Source organism: Myripristis murdjan, chromosome 13 (assembly GCF_902150065.1).
Source record: "Myripristis murdjan chromosome 13, fMyrMur1.1, whole genome shotgun sequence".
Classification (NCBI taxonomy): Eukaryota; Metazoa; Chordata; class Actinopteri; order Holocentriformes; family Holocentridae; genus Myripristis; species Myripristis murdjan.
The window spans coordinates 5,481,707-5,487,922 of record NC_043992.1 but is presented as its reverse complement, the minus strand read 5'-3'; positions in this window follow the sequence as shown (position 1 = coordinate 5,487,922).

Below are 6,216 nucleotides of genomic sequence, written 5' to 3'. Positions count from 1 at the left end.
GACAAGTTTGAGCTAGTGAGATCCATTTATCAAAAGATTGGGAAGGCAAGGAGTAACCTTACTTTGATAAAGATTACAAGCAGACACAATAGGTCCTTGTGGAATTGCTTTGACAACAATGTCAAATTGTCTGTGGTCATTCAAGTGAAATTTGCCATAAAAAATTTCATAAGTCATAATAAACATTCCGTTATCTTCCAATAAATGCATTACAGACCATATACCTTTTTCTAGCCGCTTTTGGTTAAACAAAGACTTATTTCTAGAGACTATATATCTGCAGTTCCACAGTGGGGTGACATGGGGACTAAAGTTATGGCTATAAATCATTTTCCAGTAAAGTAAAACCTGTTGATAGAACGCAGAGAGTTTGATAGGGAGTTTTCTGGGGTCATAATCACATCTCCAAAGGAGATTGATACCTGCTAGGTTTTCAAAAATTAGTTTAGGGATAAGAAACCAAAAGTTGTTTTCATTTTTTTAAAAAGGAATGCAGCCAATTAATCTTAATCGTGCCATTAATGCATTCAATGTCAATGGCTTTGAGACCACCATCAGTATACTCTTTCACCATTACACCTTTTTTAATGTAGTGTGACTTTCTTTTCCAGATAAAATTAAAGTTAGCCTGGTTTATAGCATTTATCGCCTTGTCAGGAAGTGACTTTGAATAAGCCGGGTAAATGAATCGTGAGATGCTCTCCATTTTTGTAAGAAAGACTCGACCGATAATAGAGATGTCTCTTTGAGACCACATATTCAAAAGTGACTTACATTTATCTAGAATATTCCAGATGTTAAGAGTAGTTAGAGCGCTACTATAAGTTAGTAATGTGTATACCTAAGTATTTCACAGTCGATTTGACAGGGATTTTTCAAGGTTTAGTTTTAAACCAGAGGCCTGTGAAAAAAAATCAATTGTTTGTAGGATTTTGGGAAGTTGACTGCCATCTTTCATAAAAATGGTTGTGTCGTCCTCAAGTTGGCTTATCACCAGCTGCTTACCTAAAACTGTTACTTTCTCAAAGTCAGTCTTTTTAACAAGAATGGAGAGCTTCTCTGCTGCAATTATGAAGAGTAGGCAAGAAATTGGACACCCTTGTTTGATTCCCTTAACGATCGAGAATCTTAGAGACATACCTTGTGCTAGAGCAACTGTGTTAGTAGTGTCCTTGTAAAGGAATCTAACTACATCTATAAAAGATTCCCCAAGCCCAAATAATTCTAAAGTGTGAAACATAAACTTGTGTTCAATTGTGTCAAAAGCTTTGAAAAAATCTAAAAATAAAATAAAACCTTCATCTTCAGTTAAAGAGTTGTAATCCAGTAGGTCAAGCACAAGCTGTTATTTTGAATTGAACGCCCTTAAATAAAGCCAGACTGTGTCTCTGAGATGATTTGTGTGATATCTGTTTTCAATCTATTGGCATACATGTGAGTAAATATTTTATAATCATTATTAAGCAGGGTTATAGGTCTATGGTTGTCAATTACTTTTTGGTCTTTATCAGGTTTAGGAATGAGAGTGATGATTCCTTGCTTCATCGTAGTTGGCAGAATGTGGGTTTCAGAAATTTCTTTTATCACATGGAAAACAAGGTCTTTAATTTCTTGCCAGAAATGCCTATAAAAGTTACTAGTTAGACCATCTGAGCCGGTGATTTGTCTAAAAACAGGCATGACATTGCTTTTTCCACTTCATCCATAGTGATGGCTGCATTACATAGATTCTTGAAATTTTCAGCATCTACATCTGAATAGGAGGAAGAGTACAGACTACCGTAAAATCGATATATTTCCTTAGAAATCTTGGCAGGATCAGTGCATTCTGGACTATCAATTAATAAAGTCTTTACAGCATTCCGCTCTTGTCTCCTTTTTTCCAGTCTACAAAAATAGGCGGAACTCCTTTCTCCTTCCTCTATCCACTCTGCCCTGGATCTAATATAAGCTCCTTTAGCCTTATTTATGTAGATTTCATCAAGAGATGATTGCAGTGGAATCAGTTTTTGTTTATCACTCTCACTCAATACAGGCAAATAGAACAGAATTTATTTCTTTAATGATCATTAATTCTTTCCTTCTACTAGCCCTGCTTAATAATTTACTGTTTGAGATGGAAATCTGGCGTGCTTTATATTTGATAAATTCCCATTTCTCCCAATAAGTTGTAGGGTTTGTATCTTCAGCTGTATCCTTAATCATTGCTTTGATTTCCTGCCAAAAAGGCTCACTTTTCAGAAGGTTCGAGTTAAACTTCCAAGATTTGATCGAACCATCAGGTTTAAACCATGTAAAAGTCTGCATACTAGGATTTTCAGTGCGCCAGGCATCTTTTAAATTGAATGCATTACAGAAGTCAACTAGAACAGTATTATAATGGTGACTTTGGTATTTTGAAGGTGCTCTATCAAGCCATTCATCCATTACCATATTATAATCACCTCTAAAGACCTTCAATGGGATTCTTCTGTAATAGAGCTTTTACATTCCTTACTATTTCAATCAACAAAGTTTTATTTTGGCTAACATTATTATATCCATATATATTACCTAGGATTAGAAATCTATCATTTATTTCAAAAACACAAATTATCCAGTGCCCAGATGTATCCCTTTTGGTTATGACCTTCCCAGGGAAATTGTGTAGTAGTACAGTGACCCCTGCTGACCTATTTGTTCCATGACTAAAGAATATTTTGTCACCCCACTGACCTGCCCAGAATTTCTCATCTGCAGAATTCGAGTGGGTTTCCTGAAGAAGAAAACATTGTGCCGATTCATTCATGCAGAATAGGAAAGTTGACTTTCTTTTTTATAGAATCTCTTAGACCCTAGTGTTAAGTGAAACAAAAGTAAAAATAGAATAACATAAAGAAGGCATAAAAGGGAGTTAAAATGTAACAACATAAAGATGGGTGCTTGCCTCTTTGAACAGAGTGGGCTTTAGGTGAACTAACCACTGCTATGAAAGCCCCTATCTAGAAAATCTTAATAACAAGTATAGTAATGGGAATAAAAAATTAAGTATTGTTTCAAAAGGTTGAATTCATTGCATTGTAAGTCATAAAGTCTATCAATTGTGAACATACAGTAAAGTTTCTTGAATTGAACCACCTCTTCAGGCTAAGAAAAAAATCAGAGCAAAAGTAAAGGAAGTGAACATATCTTAGTTGTAAACATTCATAACAGAACCATCTCCTCCACCTCTTGAGAAGTGCACAAATAACCAACAAGCTTGGAACTTAGGTAAAGCTGATTTCTATGGAGGTGAACATGTTTGGTTGAGACCATGTGTAACTTGAACCACTTATTTGATCTTTAAGTGGAAGTGCAATAAAGAAAAGCATATGCTTTAAAACTAACACTAAAGCAGCCCTAATGGAGGTAAGTAATGGAAGCTTTAGTGCAAAATGAGATTTAAATCTTCTCTTGTGCATTCAAGTTAAATCAGTTAGATCAATACAGAGCACAATGAACAGTGCAAAAATATAATTGTTTTTGGACAATTTCCAGAAAGCGTCCCGGTGGTGCCTCTGGGTGAATTGCATGATCACCACTCTGTCCACTGATGTAGTCAACTGGGTTCATCTTTGACAGGATCTCCTTGACAACTTCTCGGATGTCTTCATCGTCTCTCTCCTTCAGTCCATGTATTTTCAGGTTCCAGCGCCTCTTGTATCTTTCAAGTTCAGTCACTCTTTCTTTGAGCTCTTCGTTTTCCCTGAGGAGTCGGGGCATATCCTTCTGAATTGTCTTTATCTCTGCCTTACAGTCTTTGATCTCGGCAGCATTTACCTCAACTGACTTGGCGATACCAGCTACCATGACTGAGGTTTCTCTCAGCTGCAAACCGAAGCCTTCCACTTTCAAAGTTAGCTTTTCTATCGCACCGGCAAGGGTCACGTCAGGGGAGTCAGATGAATCTGTAGACTTAAGCTTGCTAGGTGATGGAGTTTTCGATGGTGTAGGCCACAGGTGTCAAACTCGTGCCATGGAGGGCCAAGAGGCTGCAGGTTTTCATTCCAACCAACAACTCCACCAGGTGATTTCACTGATTAGTCCCGCCTCTCTGTTTGGAGGTAGGGTGATCAGTGAAATCACCTGGTGGAGTTTTTGGTTAGAATGAAAACCTGCAGCCTCTTGGCCCTCCATGGCACGAGTTTGACACCCCTGGTGTAGGCGGTGACGTCGACTTTCTTTTGGCTCCTCCAGTTGCAGGTGTCACGTCCATTAGGTGGTAACCATGTTCATTCCCCACGCTAGCTTGGTTGCTAATGCTAGCGCTATTAACGTTACTGCTAGCTAGCTTAGCATTAGCCTGCTTTTCATTCGTCATGACACAACACAAGCAAACTCCGGACAGACTCTGAGGAATAAAAAAAGCGGTTCGAAGTTTCAGTTCGTCAAAACTTGTTCAGAAATTTAAGTTAATGTTTAGTCTTTAGTTTCCTATTAATTTTTTCTTGATTAAATAACAAAATTTTGCAAATTTTGGGCAGTTCTAGCAGCAGGCTAGAATCCGCAGCTTTCCCGGTTTGCCATCCAACCGGCTCCAGGAAGAGTGGAGATTCAGCGTTGAAAGTAAAGTAAAATATCCAATACTGGCACACACATCTGTATGCGTAAAAGTTGTTTTCCATGGTGTGGTGTCTGTTTAATCAGTTTCGTGTTTTCGTCTGATACGTTCTTCACCCTGGGTCCCAGGGTGAAGCCAGCCAAGAAAGGGATCAAAGACTTTGACCCCTTTCTTTCTCTCACTCAACCACATCCAACATAAAGATGCAAACAAAGTAATAACAATGCATTGGCTAGAAATATGTCTGCATTGTGTTTATTTAATAGGCTTATTCCAACGTTCAATATAATATTTATTTATTTCAGGGTAGTATTATTTACCATATGTGCAGAATTACAGGTTGAGGCCAGACCGCTGACACCTACCATTTGAAGCTGAGATGTCAGATATTATATTAGATAGATTTTATATTAGTGTTATCAGTGCTATTATATTATATTATAAATATTATATTGTAAATAATACATTTTATTTACCTTGACATACAGATGAGTCAGGGGAGGTCAGAGAAGGTCAGGGAAGAGGAGGAACATGCAACACAGCGAGGGGCAGCAGGTGGAACAGAGGTTAGGCCTGCCTGGCCCTAGAAAGTGATGAAACTAGAGAAGTGGAAGGACCTCATCCACAGCAAGGGGCAGAAAACAGGGAAATGGAAGAGCAAGCATCACATCAAGGGAGAGCAGGTGTAATGGCAGGGTGTGATCTAGGGACTCCTGAAAGTGGCCAAAAGCAGGTGCTCCTCTCACAGTATCTGAGCCAGAATGGGGCTCAGCAAAGGGCATTCAACAAGGGTTTCAGCAGTTTAAATGGCTGGAGTGCTCTGTAGCCAGAGACTCTGCATTCTGCTTTTCCTGTCGCCTGTTTGGAAAACAGAACATATGCACCAAAAAGGATTCACTTTGTGGGCTTTAGATACCTTACGGGAGCATGAAAAAAGTACCCTTCATGTGTCCAGCATAACCTGCGTGCAAAGCTTTAACAGCAGTAAAATACAACGGGATGTTATGGAGCAGCTTAATGCAGCAAACGCAGATGAGATTTCAAAACGGCGCTAGTACCTTCAACGAATCGCAGCCATAACTACCTATTTGGGAAATCAAGGCCTCCCATTTCGAGGGCATAATGAACAGGAGTCAAATCAGAATCAAGGAAACTTCCTTGAATGTTTCAACCTCCTCAAAGAATTTGATCCATTTTTGCAGAATTATACCCCCAAGTCACATACCACCTCTCTCCCATTCTTCCCAAAATGAAATGATAAGTAGTGTCTCACAAGAAATCATAGGGCACATTGTGAAACCGTGAAACAGGCCAATATGTACTCTGTCATGGCAGATGAGGCCAGAGACAGAACAGCTTGCTGTCTGTGTGCGCTTTGTGACACAGGAGGAAGAGTAAAGGAAAGTTTTCTCGGGCTACATACGCTGGAGGCTCGCTTCAGAGAGCAACACCCTGAAGCTGTGTATATACACATGAGCTAAATCTTGTCTTGTGCTACACATGTAAAGCAATGCCAGCAGCCTTTAAGTTCTTTGAACTTTTGGAAAATATATACACCTGTTTCAGTTCTTCAGTGGTGTGGGAATAGAGACATCTGAACTTGTGCAGCTGTCCCTAACCAGATGGGCATGCCAGCT